Consider the following 19,823-nt stretch of genomic DNA (forward strand, 5'->3'; position numbering starts at 1 on the left):
CACCTGCACACTTCCATGCTGATTGAATCTTTATTTCCTTGTAGCAAATCATCTAACAGCTGCTTGGTCCCCGAAGCTCATAGTCAAGGCCCTGTACATTGCAAGGCCTTGTAAGCGACACAGATATGCTGCAATTACCAGTTAAGCAATACCCTAAGCTTGCTTACTGTAACAACAATCAATGTTTACAGACTATCAAAAACAATTAGTATTTAATATTCAATTATTAAGAACATAGAAATGACAATCAACAGTTGGCCTTGTTGGCCATCATTCAATGATCTGGATGATGGTGTGGTAAATTGGATTAGTAAGTATGCAGATGATACTAAGATAGGTGGTGTTGTGGATAATTAAGTCGATTTTCAAAGTCTACAGAGATATTTAGGCCATTTGGAAGAGTGGGCTGAAAGATGGCAGATGGAGTTTAATGCTGATAAGTGTGAGGTGCTACATCTTGGCAGGACAAATCAAAATAGGACGTACATGGTAAATGGTAGCGAATTGAGGAATGCAGGTGAACAGAGGGATCTGGGAATAACTGTGCATAGTTCCCTGAAGGTGGAATCTAATGGAGATAGGGTGGTAAAGAAAGCTTTTGGTGTGCTGGCCTTTATAAATCAGAGCATTGAGTATAGACGTTGGGATGTAATGTTAAAATTGTACAAGGCATTGGTGAGGCCAATTCTGGAGTATGGTGTACAATTTTGGTCGGCTAATTATAGGAAAGATGTCAACAAAATAGAGAGAGTACAGAGGAGATTTACTAGAATGTTGCCTGGGTTTCAGCACCTAAGTTACAGAGAAAGGTTGAACAAGATAGGTCTTTATTCTTTGGATCGGAGAAGGTTAAAGGGGGACTTGATAGAGGTCTTTAAAATTATGAGAGGGATAGACAGAGTTGACGTGGATAAGCTTTTTCCATTGAGAGTAGGGAAGATTCAAACAAGAGGACATGATTTGGGAATTAAGGGACAAAAGTTTAGGGGTAACATGAGGGAGAACTTCTTTACTCAGAGTTGTAGCTGTGTGGAATGAGCATCCAGTGGAAGTGGTGGAGGCAGGTTCGATTTTATCATTTAAAAATAAATTGGATAGGTATATGGACGGGAAAGGAATGGAGGGTTATGGTCTGAGTGCAGGTAGATGGGACTAGGTGAGAGTAAATGTTTGGCACGGACTAGAAGGGCCGAGATTGCCTGTTTCCGTGCCGAAATTGTTATATGGTTATATGGTTGTGGCCACTGTTGCCGGGTCTGTCATTCATGCAGCCATAGCTGACACAGTACCTGAACATCATTTTCTTACAGTAATCCTTCATGTATTTGTTAACTAAATTAATGAAAAAAATAATGTAAACTATAAAAGTATTTTTGAACCATTAGGTTGAAAAATAATCAAATACGTGTGTTATTTAAATTAATTAGGAAAATAATATAGATTTTGTAAGATACCTCTCTCATCCAATTCTCTACATTGCGACGGATGAATTTCTCTGAGCAGATTCAATTGGCAGATTTCCCAAGAAAATTGCTGAGAAACTGCAAGAAGTTAATGTCCATCCCTGACCCCCCAACCAGCAACTTCCAGATCAGAGTGACAAGAGTCTCAGATATTTAACATTTCTGTGCTGTTCATGCTAATATAGGAGTTCTGAATTTCCTATCAGCAGTTGCATGTGTAGTTGCTGGTAGATTTGGGGGGAAAACTAGGTCATCTTGTTATAATCTACGTGCCAGAGGTTTTGGGATGTGGCAACGGAGACGGTAGGCGTTAATATATAAAATTCTAGGTTCCAGAAGGTGTTTGCAATTGGGAGGGGAGAAAATGTGACCCCATTTTTAAGAAAGTAGCCAAAAGTGAAGACAGTGAGCTGTTAGCTTTATAGCTGTCGTTGGGGGAAATGCTGGAATCTGATAGAAATTGTGATATTCAAACTTTATTTTTTTGTTTTTGTTTATTTTATTAGAAGTTAATACAGTACAAAACAGTACAGTGGAACCTAATTTTAGTTGCCAACTATGTCATACCGTAATCCATTCTATGTACAACCTCTAGTTTTATGTTATGAAAAGGAAGTAAGCAAGACAAGAAAAAGAAAACAATAGAAAGAGGAAAAAGTGGAAAAATAGATGGTAGAGAATAGAAAAACGTGAAGTGTGTGTATATAGAAAAAAAATAAAAATAAAAAGTGGAAATTAGAAATAGAAGAGAAGGCCCCTTAAAAGAGAATGTTTCAAATCTGTATTCGGAGATGTAGATCCATCCACGTCATGAACTGAAATCAGCAATCTTTACGGTACCGCGGCATCACATGATGCCAAAAAGTCGATGAAAGGAGACCAACTCCTTAAGAATTGGTCATATTTATCTATTAGTCGGAGTCTCTTCTTCAAGGCGTGCTATGTCCACCAATTTAAATGTTAAAGATGAGATTTATTCAGTCCATTCTTGCTTGTTGCGTCTCTTGTTGTGTTCAGCAGCCGGGGGAGGGGGACGGCTTCAGGCGAGGGCTGTCGGGGGCCGGTGGGGGGAGCGCCTGAACCCGGGGGAGGGGCACGGCTTCAGGCGGGGGGGCTGTCGGGGGCCGATGGGGGGGGGTGGGGGGGGAACGTCCTGCACTCACTCCATCCACTGTCAACCCCCCCCCCCCCCCCCCCCATCCAATCTTCGCAGCTCTCTGGCGGCGCAGCCATTCCCGCCCATTGTGTTCCCATTTTGACGTAGAACATGCAGGTATTACTGTGCAGGCGCAGCTGACGGTATTCAAACTTTAGCATGTAATAATAAGATTGAGCAGAGTAAGCATGATTTGATGAAAAGGAAATAATGTTTACATACTGCAAACTTATTGCAATTTTTAAAATTGTATCTTGGGCATTGTTGAAGGAGAATCAGGAGCTTTTATACTTTCAGGAGGATTATGATAAGTTCCTATAAAAGAGGTTGAAGAACATAGAATAAAGTACATGGAACTGGCAGAAAGTTGAGTAGAAAATTAGCATTTATCTTCTTGAATGGATTTGAAGTGCTGAATAGCCTGCTCCTGCTACTTTTTTTTAATTCTCATCTCTTTTGTTCCCCTTGTTTTTAATGGATTTTGTACAAAAGTTAACATCCAAGTTGTATTAATAGATTCTGTTGTAATGTCTACCCAGTAAAAGTTCATTGTGATTACATTAAGATTCCACAAAAATCCACATGATCTGAAGATGAATAACAAACACCTCTGAAATGGCAGATGCAAACAGGAAACAAAACAAAGCTAGCCTTTTCAAAACCTAAATGCATTTTTCAATTACAGCAATAGCTTAGATGCTTTACATCTTTTAAGGAGCTAGTTTTTGTCAAGGTGTAAGGGAAACCTTTTTTCATTTCTGGTGATGGTATTGCTGTGATCAGTACTTTTCTCAGCAAATGCCATTGGAATAAATTTGTAAACTGCTTCAGTTATGATTCCACAAGTAGGTATTTAGAAATATGAATGATTAAATGAAATGGAAAAACTGATATCGAATATGCTGAATGAAATTCCCTAAACTGTAGTTGGTAGTTTGTTAGGAAGACTAGTAAAGAAGGAAAGATGTGCAATGTCTCTTGTTGCGTTTGTTCTTTAATTTCAAGTGATGTTGAGTGGTTTTGTACACTAGTGCCTTAAGGTATTTTAAGGGGACAATGCTATCTTGATGCTATATCTACTTTCTAATTTTCTCCATATCTTTTCCAATCATCAATTTTCTCAGTTAACTACCTTTTGCCAGAGAACACTAAGATATGGTGCAAATTGCTTCTGTTTCTGGACAGTTAATATTCATATGTGGAATCCGTTTTCAATGCTGGGAAGGAATGGTTCCTAGACCTGTGCTACATTTATTGCTGCACCATCCCACACAAACAAAGCAATCTGTTTGATACAGTTGAAGTCATTTAATTACATGGTAGACAATGAACTGAACAGGTATGAACAAAGTCTTGTGTAATTACAGACCATTATGTTGACTTCAGTAGAGTTTAGAATGAGTAGGTGAGATACCATTGCTGATGATAAACATTTGGGAATGCCAGTACATCCAAGCTGCAAATTCGGGATATGAATTTTTTTTTTACCTCACTGCAAGGTTCCATTAACATCTCTTGACATTAATTTGCATCTCTCTGAACATGCAGAGAGAGTTGTCACCACTGGCATTGGTCAAAATACCTGCCTGCTCCTGGCATTTTAACTTGTAGACATTGTCCAAATTCTCCAACCATCTAATTGATGTTGAGCAAATAATGTACAGGAAAAAGCAAGATGAACTACAGTTCTAAACCTGTCTGACAGTTCCAGTGACATGGTAAGATCAAGTGCTCGGACTTTCTCTCTGGAGTCTCATCATTGGGAAGGGTTTTGCAAGACCTTGGTAAAGAATGGCTCCACCTTTCTTGTGCAGCCTGTGAAACTCTGCTGGGCTACCATTCAACTTCTAACTCTGTGTCATCTTCTCTGTCTTTGCCTAATAGTAAAGTTACTGTGGCTTCTAACTACAATTAAAATTGCCTCTGAAAATGTCACAAGGTTCCTTCCTGCATATCTGGAACACGGTTCCACTTCAGCACAGCAGATTAGATTTGGAATATGCCGACTTCCAGTGACCCCAGGGTAGGTGTGTAATGTATCATTTAGCTCCCCATCTGCTTGACTTCCATTGAACTGGTAAGATTAAAATTGCACCATGTTTTTGTTTTGCACTTTTGTAAAATCTTCAATCTTCATTCAAAACATAATTATATTTTGATCCTACATCTTGTGAAAACGAAGAGTTAATGGATCTAGAAATATCAACCAGGAAATAAATCAACAAAGAAATTAATTGACCAGTCGTCATGGAAATAGCAATAATGTAGCAGAAGTGGGATGAGTTCCTAAAGGCAGCACAGCTGGGCCAGAGGAAAATATTACGCTCTAATTGTGCAAGCCATGTTTGCACAGACTTTCCTCGTTTCTTTGTAACATTTGGAGAGAAAGATGTAGGATCATTCACCGATGCCAAACCCATGATTTATGATCGTAATACCTGACAGAAATGATGAGAAGAAAACTGGGTGCTATTTTCTACCTGTGAAATTCAAGAATATTGGAAATCCTCCACTGCTAAGTGAAGCAGTAGTTTCAAGATATGTTTGTCAAATATTTTAAATTGCATTCCCATTTTCCGAATAAATCTACGGATGGCCGCATGTAGCTCATAATATCACGTGATGAATAACAGATTTATTAAATGTACATCAACAATGATTGACTGAATGGTTTTATTCAATATTTGATAATAGGCAGGAAGCTATGTGCTGGCTCCCAGCATTACCTGGCATCAGCCAAGATTAGAGCACTCTGCAAATGTAAGTGCTACCTAGTTTTCTGTGGCAGCAGTACCATAAGTTAAATGATATTGGCAACCGAGTGCAATTTCTGACAGTTTCATTCAACAAGTGTTGAATCTTTAGAACATTGCATAAATAGGAGGTGCAGGCATATGCTGTTTGGTTACTCCTGCCTGTGGTGCTATTCAGTACAATAATGACTGATCTTTTACCTTGGTGCCTCTTTCCTGCACTTCTATTCATTTCAATTTTATTCATAGACGACAGCTCTGCGTTTAACACCATTATCCCATCGAAGCTCATCATTAAACGTATGGAACTATGTCAGCACTCATCACTTCAACTGGATCCTCGACTTCCCGACCAACAGACCACAATAAGTGAGAATAGGGGGCAAATTGTATCTAGAAATGTCCTCTACGATAATCCTCAACACTGAGCTCCACAAGGATGCATTTTCAGCCCTCTTCTCTATTCCTTATGCATCCACGACTGTGCAGCCATGTATAAATCCAATTTAATTTACAAATCCGCGGACGACACCACCTTTGTGGGCCAAATCTCAAATAATGGCGAGATGGAGTACAGGAAGAAGATTGAGAACCTCGTGACCTTGTGTCAAGACAACAACCTTTCTCTTGTAAGCAAGACATAGTGATCGACTTCAGGAAGTGAATTGACACACATACCCCAGTACGCAGTGACGACGCTGAAGTTGAGATGGTTGAAAGCTTTAAGTTCCTAGGAGTAAATATCACCAGCAACTTGTCATGGACCACCCATATGGAAGCAATGGACAAGAAAGCACACCAACGCCCATCCTTCCTTAGAAGGCTTAGGATGTTCAGCATGTCCCCAACAACTTTCATCAACTTCTAGAAAGTAGTTTATCGTGATGCATCACAGCATAGTTTGGGAACAGCTCTATTAAAGACCGAAAGAAATTGCGGAGAATTGTGGTCGCAGCCCACACCATCACACAAGCCAACCTCCCTTTAATTTACTCCATTTACACCTCGTGTTGCCTCAACAAGACCCAATATAATCAAGGATGTGTCACACCCCAAGCATTCCCTCTTCTCCACTCTCACATCAGCCAAGAGGTACACAAGTGTGTAAACGCACTCCTCCAGTTTCAGGGACAGTTTCTTCCCACCAGTTATCAGGCAGCTGAATCATCCTATCAATAACTAGAGAATGGTCCTGAGCTACGATCTGCCTCACTGGAAACCCTCAGGCTATCTTCAATTGGATTATACTGGACTTTACCTTGCACTGTGTGTATACTGTGAATGGCTCAATTGTAACCATGTATAGTCGTGCAGCTGACTGGTTAGCACACAACAAAAACTTTTCATTGTACCTCGCACATGTGACAATAACCTAAACTAAGCTTTCTGCATAACCTTGGTCCCATTAATATCTAAATATCTATCGATCTTTGCCTTGCATATGCTCAACAATGTTCTTGTGTGGAGAATTTAAAAAATGTTCTACATTATCACGTGCAGACAGAGAAATTTAGTTTAATTTGGCATCATGTTCTGTGCGGACATTGTGGATCAAAGATCCTGTTCCTGTGCTTTACTGTTAATCCCCAGGGCTTGACAGGAATGATCCCAGGATGCTAAGAGAAGCAAGAGGGGCTGGGGCTCTGTTGAAGATTTTGGCATCTTTGTTAACCACAGGTGAGGCACCAGAAGACTGGGCATTAGCTAATGTCCCATTAATTTTTAAAAAGGACAGTAGTGATGAGTCTGGAAACTACGAGCAAGTGAGCCTTACATCAGTGGTACCAAAGTTGTTGAAAAATATTCGGAGAAAGTGGACACTTGGAAAGGCAGATACTAATTAGAAGATACAAGATAGATTTATTCATCACATGTGCCAGATGGCACAGTGAAATGAAATTCCCATACAGTAGCAATGTTACAACATTTTGAGATTTAAAAAATCAAGTCTGTAATTTATCCCATCAGATAAAGCATAAAAAGAAGTTTAATTTGACACCTAATTCACTTTCATATCTCAAGTATTTAAAAAGTTATGGCCATTTTCATACTCGGAAATTAGCATCTTGTTCCCTATTGATTTTCTATGGCCAAGACAAAAAAGCTGTGATCGTGTGCTGTCAAAAGGCCATAACCTTCTTAAAAAATAAGAGAACTGAATGAAATGTTCAGTTATCGTAGATTGAACCATTCTGAAACAAATATAAAATAATCTTACTTGGATGACCTGAAATTAAAACATATAATTAGTTAGTTACCCAAGTGTAGCTAATTTCAAACTTCAATTACTAGATCTAAACATCTATCCATTTCTTAATAAATGATTAACATTTTTAAATAGCCCAAGTGTCCAAATAATATTCATAAATAATTCATAATAAAACATGATTTTGAAATCTCATTTACATTAATTTATAGGCCAAATGGACGGAATTTAGTGTTCAATTGCTGTAAATTAAAGTCCATTTAAATCAGCTTTCTAGTGGGATCCTGTGAACGCGCTGGTTTAGAACGTTCTGCGGGATATAAAGAGCCCAAAATTAGCTACTCGCAACAATAAACTTTGTATAAAGGGTTCTTAAGAAGCCCTTTTTAATGTAAAAATAAGCTACATACCTTCTGTATACAGTTCCATGCGGCCCTGTGGTTGCGTGAGGTCGCGGGTTTAGAGAGTGATTTTTAAACTATTATAACTATTATACAAGGCCATAAAAACTAATAATACCTTTTGCGACGGGGTCTTTCAGCGATTTTTCGTTAATGATTTACTAGGCTGAACATCTTCGATTGGAACAGCCTAGTGAAAATCGCGTTTTAAACCCGCCCCCCTCTAAACGGCGCCAAAATCGCGCACACCCGCAGCGCCAGATTTTCAGCCACACTTCAGGTAGGCTTTGCAACATACCTACATACAGCCATACAATTAAAAAAAGGGACACAACAAACTATAGGGTTTGACATAAAACATCCCCACACAGCAGAATCAAAGTCTCCCACTGTGTGGGAAGGCACCAAAGTCAGTCTCTTCCTCCATTGTCCCCGTGGTCAGGGATCAAAAAATAGAAGGAATCAAAAAATGTTCGTGCAGGAAAGATCATGCGTCAGGTTTTTGAGCAGCTAACAAAGAAGGTAGATGAAGGCAGCATAGTAGATCTGGTTTACATGGACTTCACTAGACTTTTGACAAGTCTCGGATGGTAGGATTGGATCCAAAATTGTCTTGGTGATAGGAAGCTGGGGGTAGTAATGGGTGGGTATTTCTCAGACTTCAAGTCTGTAACTCATTGTGTGCTGCAATGGTTAGTGCTGGGATCATTGTTGTTTGTAATATAAATAACTGACTTAGATGCGAAGTAGAAATTGCAGTTGTAAATGTAGCTCCGTCCTTCACGTAATCCAGCCTCTCCGACACAACTCCAGCTACACTTCAAGCTGCCTCGGGAAAGCCGCCGACATAAGGACCATTTACATTCCCTTTTCTCCCCTCTCCTTTTGGGTAGAAGATACAAATGTTTAAAAGCACATACTAACATCTAAAAACAGTGAGCATATGCCATGTGATAAAAATCAAGTTATTTAGATTTCTTTATTGCATGCAATAAATGTGCTAAAATAATATTAGATTGTATTAATATCATTACAAGGTTCCTTGACAAATAACTCAAGCTTTCAAATAAATGTACTTCCTATTTTTCCCCAAAAGAAAAAGTTCAGTATAAATACATGATTACGTTTTAGCCCATTTTGCCGTCTGCAATTGTATTACTTGGGAATATTTCATTTGCTCTTAAATCTTTTCAAATTGTTTAGTATTTCATACATTTATCATCAGTTGAGGGGGAAAAATAGATCTGCCATGATCCCAATGGCCTAATTCTGTTCCTGTATCTTATGGTCTTTGTGAAGCGGTTCCTTGATATTTCTAGGTTTCCCTGCCAAATGGTTTACATCTACTTTTAGCTTAAAATGCCCTTGTTTTATTTTAAATGCTTAAAATAATTTTTGTTTTTATTTCATGTGATAGGTTATGCACTTTTTACTGAATTTTAAAGTCTTATTTCTATATTTATAGTCTTTGTTTTTACCAGCAGATGTGAAAACCAGTGCTCAATATGCCAAACTGTTTTAGGGTTAATCTCTCAGACACCTCAGTATACATTTTTTTCCAGAGGACACCTCTTTCAACAGAATAAAAAACAAACTGCTGGAGGAACTCAACAGTTTGTTTTTGACCTCAAAGTTCCAGCATTGTGTCTCTTGTGTCTCCACTTTCGACAGAGTATTCTTTATTCAGTACTACATCATTGACAAAGATAATGCACTATTGACTGGGGTGGAATTTGAAGCAATAACTCTGATTTTCCATTATTAAGTTGGCACACAACATGTATTGTAATGAAAGTTGAGTCAAGAGATTATCCGTTTGTACATGACGTTGCAATTTTAATCATGGACTAGGAGAGTGGGAGTAAAAATTTACTAAAATACTTTTTTGTCCTTAATTAGTACTTTAATAATCTGGGCTGAGATATCCATGAAGCAGAAGAGGAATATGCCTAGCTTATTAATGGAAGAAAAGGGAATTCTATTTCATATTCAAATTTTGTATTTCTTAATTGTTTTAATTCTTTGAAAGCAATTTATACATATATAAGACAAGCCTAGTCTAGGTTAATTTTACTTTGCATAAATTAGAAGCCATTTTTGCCCTTGCTGGCCTGTTATGATCATCCCAATTTCAGATTGAAAGTTAATATTAAGCTGCCTGCACATAGTCTATATTCTTCAGCTGTTTTCACTGCTTTAGAATTTCATTACTTTGTGCATACATGGACTATACCTGTTCAAAATGCTCACCAATGCAAAAATGAGATAAAGATATCAAACGGGAAAATCAAAGCTAAACTACTTTCACGTTTCCCAAAGTGAATTCTTCGAATGGTAGCTGCCAGAAGGCATTTAATGTTTAATAATTTTTTGATCATGACACTAGTAAAATTAAAGTGTGAGCAGCATGTTTTAAATCTTTGTCTCAGTCAAATGAAACCATGGAGATAATCCTTCTTGTCAACTGCCTGTGGTTTGCAGTTGGGTCAGACATTAATATTTTATAAGTCTTGAACACGAACTGCCTTCTGACAAAATCTATCATTTCTGACTTTACAGGAGCAGGCATGCAATTCACCCCAGGAGACCAGTTAAATGTTATAATGGGTGCATATGTTGATTCAGCCTCTTTTCCATGTCTGTAGGTACCTTTACAATATTGCTGTTGGATTTGTAGCAGCTGGAGTGTTCCACAAGGCACCAGAAAATTTCTACCTTCTCTATCCACGAAATTCACATCCTTATTCCCACTCGCTCCTTACAATTAGGTCTCCTGCCAGTTAACTAGTTCCTGTCAGTTATCGAGTTCCTGTCCGCTTCCATGCAAAAAAAATGTGAAATTAGGAATTACAAGTCGAACTCGCCAGTTGAGGCACCCATGCCTTCTCTTCCTCTCACTCCATCTCCCTCCCTTTGACCAACCCCTCTTTCACCGTCTCCCCACTCATCACATTCCTCATTTGACTATCTTCAGATGCTCTTACAAGTGACCTTTCTTCCATCATGCTCAGTTGAATTCACAGCTACTTCATCAAAAGAGGCAACCAATGCCTGCATTAAGCAAGACAACATTTAGGCATGGACTGATAAGTGACAGGGACAATTTACACTATTCTTTCTAACGACATAGAAAAACTATCTACCTTAGCAGTCGCATCACTAAATCACTCACCATAAACATTCACAATGTCATCATTGTCCAAAAGCTAGCCAGGACCAGTCAAATTAATATAAAATAAAAACAGAAAGGCAGTGTCTGTGGGAGGATAAACTGTGGGATTTTCAAGCTGAAGACCCTTTATTAGACAAAAAAAGTATGTTAATTTTGCAGAGAAGGTGGATGAGGGAGGATGAATCCGATTGGGTAAAATGGTGTTAACCCTGAGGATAAACTGCAAACAAGATTACTTGGACAGTGAGTAAATGGGAGCAGTTAAAGAGTGGAAATTTTTACAATAGAATATTGGAGTTATAAAGCACAGAGCAGGAAAATATGCCCAGATGAAGAGGCTGTCCATGTCCTCCACTCTCAGAGAAAAAGAAAAATGAGGAATGAAAATAAATGAATTGAGCCAATATCACAGGTAGACAACCGGTACATGCTGTCCATGCTGACCTAGATACCTAATCTAAAATAATCCCATTTGCCTGGATTTGGCCCATGTCCCTCTCACATTTTCCTATCCATGCACCTGTCCAAATGTCTTTTAAATGTTATTATTGTATCTGCCTCAACTATTTTCTCTTGCAGTTCATTCCATATACCCTTTGCCCTCTATGTGAAAGAGTTACCTCTCAGGTTCCTATTAAATCTTTCCCCTCTCACCTGAGACCTACAGTGCCCTCCATAGTGTTTGGCACAAAGACCCTTTATTAGTTCACACTCCCATGCTACAATGTCCCAGGAGGTTGACTGATAGTTTATATTTAGCATTTTTGTTATGCCATGTTTAAATTGATGACAATATCTCAATATTAGTTCAATCGTTTGTAATAACTTCCTAACATTTGACAGATTTGGAACAGAAACTTCAAAAAGGACTACTTGATCGCAATTCCAAAAGCATAGTTGCTTTATTATTCCCCAAAGCCATGTTTTCTATAAGTGCGGTCTTTTCCAAGATATTCTACGAATAGAATAAGGAAACATCTGCAGCTCCATGAAGTTTAAGCAGGACAAGGAATACACAAAGGAATTTCCCTCCCAATGATTATATGTTTGGGGTTGGGACAAATCAGCTGCTCTTCCTCTAATGAGGTTATTTAAAAGGCTGCAGGTGTTCATGGAAACTGTCACTGTTATGACACTGATGTCATCTACAGTGCAATTAGATAAATGATGGGTCTTTGTCCCAAACATTATGGAGGGAACTATATGTCCTCTACAACTTGATTCCCCCACCCTGGGAAAAGATTTTATGAATTCACCCTAACTATTCCCCTCATGATTTTATCTACCTCTATAATATCACTGCTCAGCCTTCTGCGCTCCAAGGAATAAAGTTTTAGCATGCCACAATCTCTCCCTGTAGCTCAGTCCCTTGTGTCCTTTCAACGTCCTCATAAATCCTCTCTGCACCCAGGAGCAGCACAGTGGCACAGCAGTAATGTTGCTGCCTTACAGCGCCAGAGACCCGGGTTCAATCTTGACTGCAGGTGCTGTCTGTACAGAAGTTGTACATTCTCCCTGTGACTGCATGGGTTTTCTCTGGGTGCTTGGATTCCTCCCGCATTCCAAAGACGCACAGGTTTGTAAGTTAATTGGATTCTGTAAATCGTCTCTACTGTACGGATATTTGTAGGACGGTGTGGTCGGTGAGGCCCTGTTTCCGCGCTATATCTCTAAAACGAAAACTAAAAACTGGAACCCTTTCCAGCTTAATGGCATATTTCCTATATTTCCTATAGCGATGTTCCTAAAACTGGAAACAATACTCCAAGTGCAGTCCAACCAGTGCCTTGAACAACTGTAACATAATGCCCCAAATTCTATACTCAATTCCGCGACTGTTGAAGACCAGCATGCATAAACCTTTACCGCCCTATCTACCTGCAACATCACTTTCAGGGAATTATGTACCTGCCCTCCTAGATATATATTTTTTTCAACATTCACCAGATTTCGAGTGAAAGTCCTGCCCTTGTTTCACTTTCCAAAATGTAATACCTCTCTCTTATCTGAATCAAACTACATTAGCCGTTCCTACCCACTGGACCAAAAGATCCAGATCCTGCTATATTTTTTGATAACTATCTTCACTGTCTACAATACCACCTATTTTAGTGTCATCTCCAAACTGCCTTGTACAATCTCATCTGAAACATTGATATAGATGACAAACTGTATTGGGCCCTGCAACAATCCCTGAGGCACACCACTGGTCACAGGCCTCCTGTCTGAAAACACCACCCTCTGTTTCCTACCATAAAAATAATTCTGTATCCAGCTATTTACTCCCATGGATTCCATGCGGTCTAACCTTCCAGATTAGCGTACTATGTCCAAACTTATCGAAGGCCTTGCTAAAGTCCAAATAGACTATGTCTATGGCCCTGCCCTCAACAACCTTCTTAGTTTTTGAAAACAATTGTTAGATACATTCTGCCATGCAAAAATCTATGTTGACCATCACTAATCAACCTGGGTTTTTCCAAATGCATGCATATTTTATCCGAATGCTCTTCAGTTACGTTCCTACTGCAGATGTTGGACTTAGTGATCTATAGTTCCCCGGTTTTCTTTACAGCCCTTCTTAAGTAGCGGCACAGCATTAGCCACCCTCCAGTCTTTGAGCACCTCATCACAGTCTAACAATGATTCAAATATCTCAGCCAGGAATCCTGCAATTTCTTCTCCAGCTTCCCACAAGGTCCTTAGATATATTGGCATTTATCTACCTTCATTAATCTCAAGACCTTCGGCACCTCCTCGACTGTAACACGGCCTGTAAGACATTGCCATTAACTTTCCCAATTCCTTCGATTTAATATCTTTATCAGTGGTAAAACCAGGGCAGAAACATTAATTTATAGTGAACTCAATTTCATTGCTTTACTAAAAATATCAGTCGGTCAGCTCACTCAAAGTAGATCAGGGATTATATCCCTCAACTATATCAATGTCACATCAAGCAGTTTATTCATTTGGTTGTCTAAGTGCAGGTCTTATTCATTGATTCCCCAAGTTATATAGCATGGAAACATGCCCTTCAGTCTACTTCATCTATGCCAATCCAGATGCCAGTCTACACTAATCCCATTTGCTTGCATTTGGCCCATATCCCTCTAAACATTTCCTATCCATGTTTTAAACGTTGTATTTATACCTGCCTCTATGACCACCTCTGGCAGCTCATTCCATATACCCATTTTCTGAGTTTACAAATCTGCTCTTCAGATTCCATTTAAATCTTTCCCCTCTAATGTTACACCTTTGCCTTCTTGTTTTGGATTCTCCAACCATGGGAAAACGACTATGACTATCTACCCTATCTTTTTCCCTCTTAATTGTATATATTTTTGCAGGTTTATTTTGTAAACCTCTGTAAGGTCACCCTTCTCTCCTTCACTGGATGGGGAAAGCAGACTCAGCCTTTCCAGTCTCTCCTCATAATTCATGTTTTCTATTCATGTACTTACCAATTTCATTTTTTCTCTCTTGTTCGTCACTGGTTTCGAATGGATGGCTTGAAGTATACATCATCATCCTACTCTTTACCACACATTCTGTGCTGGCAGTTTATAACGCAAATTGATTGACAACTAATGCTTCTTCTTCTTTTTGCGTATGATGTGCACAGCCTAAGTTGTAAGACAACTTCTTCTATTTTATGTTATTTACAACTAATGCAAGGTAAAGTGTTGATGAGTAGTAAGAAATATTTGGATGGGATAAATATAAAAAGCCTGCACTTAGTCATATTTTGTGCAGACCATGTAATAAAAGAAAAAGCGTGCGATACCTAGACTGCAAAGGCATTACTGCAAATTCATTATTGATCCCTTTACTCTTATCACAACCAGTTATCCTCCAGCAACAAACAAGAATCTGACAGTCCGGGCACTGCAAAAAAAGGTGCAATTAACAACTGGTACAAAGTTTAAAGAAACTGACAGATCCAAGGCGAAAACTGGTTGCAATGAAATCTTGCAGCGTTGAAGTTGTTCAAGGATGCCTCAGCCCATTACCATTTGAGTTTATCAGGGCCAGCTTAGGCCCACCGTCTACAGTTTTAGAAATAAACGTATTTTCCCCATCAGGTCAGAAGTGGGGATGCATAATTGCCAATGTTCGATTTTTGTAACTCCTTACAAAATGAGACAACATGCCACAATGCAGCAACATTAAAGCTTTGGCTCTTAAATGTAATTAACATTACATAAATGCAAGAGACAATGGCTGTATCTAGCTAAATAAAATCCAGCGATTAATGATAAATAGCATTGCCATCACCAAACTTTAATCCTCAAAATCATGAGATCAACTTAACGTTGGCTGCAAGAGCTATTAAGTAGTTGAATATCTTGCAGTGGATGATTCATTTCCTGCCTTCCCGAAACCTCATCACTATAAATAAGGACAAGATTACTCCAACATCACCTCCCAAACCCACATCATCTATTGTCAAGAAAATCAGGAGTAGCAGCTTCATGGGATCCGTCATTTGGTCGATCTAAATCACTTGCCATCTTCACTTGCCAGCCCCAGTGCTTCACTATTATTGTTGCTGTCTCTAAATCCTGAGGATATTCAACATCACATAAGAAGGTATGTTCAACTGAAGGTCTGCTGTGCATGTAGTAGATGGTTCATCACTACCTTTTAGTTTAGGCAATAAATGCTGGCCTTGCCAATGATGCCCTTACCCCACAAATGAGGAAGTACAAACTTCAATAATTCTCAAGACATGTTACCAGTCCTGAACATGGTATCCAGAAAATTGCCATGGATATTGTCCCTTGAAAAGATTATCCATATTGTGTGATCTTTATCTATTCCTATATCCTAATATCTTAAAGCACATGGCATTGGGGGTTCAGTATTGATGTGGATAGAGAACTGGCTGGCAAACAGGAAGCAAAGAGTAGGAGTAAACGGGTCCTTTTCACAATGGCAGGCAGTGACTAGTGGGGTACCGCAAGGCTCAGTACTGGGACCCCAGCTATTTACAATATATATTAATGATCTGGATGAGGGAATTGAAGGCAATATCTCCAAGTTTGCGGATGACACTAAGCTGGGGGGCAGTGTTAGGTGTGAGGAGGATGCTAGGAGACTGCAAGGTGACTTGGATAGGCTGGGTGAGTGGGCAAATGTTTGGCAGATGCAGTTTAATGTGGATAAATGTGAGGTTATCCATTTTGGTGGCAAAAACGGGAAAGCAGATTATTATCTAAACGGTGGCCGATTGGGAAACGGGGAGATGCAGCGAGACCTGGGTGTCATGGTACACCAGTCATTGAAGGTAGGCATGCAGGTGCAGCAGGCAGTAAAGAAAGCGAATGGCATGTTGGCCTTCATAGCAAGAGGATTTGAGTATAGGAGCAGGGAGGTTCTACTGCAGTTGTATAGGGTCTTGGTGAGACCACACCTGGAGTATTGAGTGCAGTTTTGGTCTCCAAATCTGAGGAAGGACATTATTGCCATAGAGGGAGTGCAGAGAAGGTTCACCAGACTGATTCCTGGGATGTCAGGACTGTCTTATGAAGAAAGACTGGATAGACTTGGTTTATACTCTCTAGAGTTTAGGAGATTGAGAGGGGATCTTATAGAAACTTACAAAATTCTTAAGGGGTTGGACAGGCTAGATGCAGGAAGATTGTTTCCGATGTTGGGGAAGTCCAGGACAAGGGGTCACAGCTTAAGGATAAGGGGGAAATCCTTTAAAACCGAGATGAGGAGAACTTTTTTCACACAGAGAGTGGTGAATCTCTGGAACTCTCTGCCACAGAGGGTAGTTGAGGCCAGTTCATTGGCTATATTTAAGAGGGAGTTAGATGTGGCCCTTGTGGCCAAGGGGATCAGAGGGTATGGAGAAAAGGCAGGTACGGGATACTGAGTTGGATGATCAGCCATGATCATATTAAATGGCGGTGCAGGCTCGAAGGGCCGAATGGCCTACTCCTGCACCTAATTTCTATGTTTCTATGTTTCTAATATCTATTTTAGCAGATCTTTCATTTCTTACTGTCCTATCATGCAAGGGCTGCCACGGTTACAGGGCTTCTGTCACATTTTCTGCCTTTGTTTCCACCACTAAAATGTTAAGTTCCCATTTTGGGTTAAAGAGGAATGTACTATCCTTTAATTCAACGTCCCTTTTCTTCAGGTACAGAACAACTTTTCACAAGTTTACCTGAGGATACTGGAATTGCAACTGCTCCTGGTCAAAAATCACAGATCTGAAATGTTAATTATGTTTCTCTTTGCACAGATACTCCCAAACCTGCTGAATGTTTCCAGCATTTTCTGTTTTATTTCAGATTTCCAGCATCTCCAGGTTTTTTTGATTTCCCAGTTATGTGTTGTACAAACATTGTCATCCTGCACAGAAGCACATACCACTTTGAATTTTGAACATTCTTTGAAAGATCGGTATGAAACAGCTACGTATTGCACTGTTTCTAGCAGCAGGAAAACACTTGCTCTGCAGTTTGCAGTGCCAAGTGCGAGAGTTGTGTTCACACATGCAACAACTATGATTTTTAATCAGTTCAGTGTGGTGCAGAGTACATTTTAGAATTTTCATTGTAAGATCTCTGACAGACGTGGTAGAAGTTATTTTCTGGTTTCTGAAAGAAGTGGAAAGTGCTGCCCTTTATTTTTTGGGCGGCAGCTTTGTAAGACGATAGCTGTTGCCCTAAGCAAGAAGTGGAGGCATTTCAGTGCATCAACTTAATCGTGTAATTTATGTCTGTCTTCATGTTGTTAATTATTAGTCCTCAATACAACAAAAACATTATATGTTAATCCTCAAATATTAACTCCCGTCATGCTTCAGGTTATTTTGTGAGCTTTCACAAGATGTTAATGCTTTTTTAGCTGCCACGTCACATTCAGAAATACCATCTTACTGACAAAAACCAGGTATGGCAAACTACAAAAGTACTTTAATTTTAACATTTCTTGTCTTTATGCACCAAGCATGAGAAAAACCCGTCACATAAGTTAATGAAGTAAGTGAGACAGTGTTCTTTTTATTAGTTGGTAAAGCAGATATCAACAGCATTAGTACGGGTGTTAGGGGTTATGGGAAGAAGGCAGGAGAATGGGGTTAGGAGGGAGAGATAGATCAGCAATGATTGAATGGCAGAGTATACTTGATGGGCCGAATAGCCTAATTCTGCTGCTATCACTTATGAATTCCATTAAATTTGTTCCACAACCACAGCATTTGGAACATAGAAACAGGCTCTCTGGCCCACAATGTCTGTGCCAAACACGATGCCAAGAAAAGCTAACCTCATTGCCTGAATGTGATCCATATCCCTGCATTCCCTGGACATTATTGTGCCTATTAAAAAAACTCATAAATGTCACTATTGAATCTGCCTCCAAGGCAGCACTATCCAGGCATCCACCACCCTGAAATGAAACTGCCCCACACATCTCCTTTAAACTTTGCTTCGCTCACCTTAAAGCCATGTCCCCTTGTCTTTGATATTTCTACCCAGAGAAAAGGGGTCTCAGCACAGATCCCTGTGGAACTCCACTGGTCAAGAGACCTTCAGCCGAAATAACACACTTCCTCCACAGCCCTCTGTCTTCTATGAATAAGCCAGTTCTAAATCAATATAACCAAGTGACTATGAATCCCATTAATCTCAATCTTCTGGATCAACCTACCATGAGGCATCTTGTTAAATACCTTTACTAAAATCCATGTAGGTAACTCCCACCGCCCTACCCTCAATGATCACTTTTGTCATCTCCACAAAAAACTCAATCAAGCTAGTGAGACATGATCTGCGACTTATGCCATGCTGACTTTCCCTAATTAACCCATCCCTTCCAAATAGGAGTAATCCTATCCCGAAGAATCCTCCAAGGTAGCTTCCCTACCACTGATGTGAGGCTCACCAGCCTATAAATAGCAATGTTACAACATTTTGAGATTTTAAAAATCAAGTCTGTAATTTATCCCATCAGATAAAACATAAAAAGAAGTTTAATTTGACACCTAATTCACTTTCATATCTTCAGTATTAAAAAGGTTATGGCCATTTTCATACTCAGAAATTAGCATCTTGTTCCCTATTGCTTTTCCATTGACTTAACACAAAAGCTGTGATCGAGGACAGTCAAATGGCCATAACATTCTTAAAAATTAAGAGAACTGAAAGACATTTTCAGTTATTATAGATTGAAGCATTCTGAAACAAATATGAAACAATCTTACTTAGATGACTTGAAATTAAAGCATATAATTAGTTAGTTACCTAATTGTAGCTAATTACAAAATTCAATTACTAAACATCTATCAATTTCTCAAGAATAGATTAACATTTTTTAATAGCCTAAGTGTCCAAATAACATTCACACAAGAATTCACAATATAACATAATTTTTAAATCGCATTGTCATGGATTTATAGGCCAAATGGAAGGAATTTAATGGTTAATACCTGTAAATTAATGGCCATTTAAATCATCTTGCGAGTGGATTTTTCTGGAATGCGATCAATTGGAACGTTGCGGTTTGCGGTGAATTTAGACCCATATCGGCAGGAAAAATACTGCCGGTTCGGATGGGGACTAAATCACCGTTTCGCAACTTAAAATGTGAACTAAAGGCATCTTAAGGATCACTTTTATACATAAAATAAACGGCTTTCATTTACCTGT

The 19,823-nt window shown here is 39.2% G+C and overlaps 1 protein-coding gene across 1 annotated transcript in view; it reads left to right on the plus strand.

Moving 5' to 3' along the window:
* The window catches only part of vps8 (VPS8 subunit of CORVET complex), a 434,442-nt gene that overhangs the window by 286,781 nt on the left and 127,838 nt on the right, over positions 1-19,823 (plus strand). The window lies entirely within an intron of this gene.

This window comes from Leucoraja erinacea, chromosome 7 (genome assembly GCF_028641065.1).
Source record: "Leucoraja erinacea ecotype New England chromosome 7, Leri_hhj_1, whole genome shotgun sequence".
NCBI lineage: Eukaryota > Metazoa > Chordata > Chondrichthyes > Rajiformes > Rajidae > Leucoraja > Leucoraja erinaceus.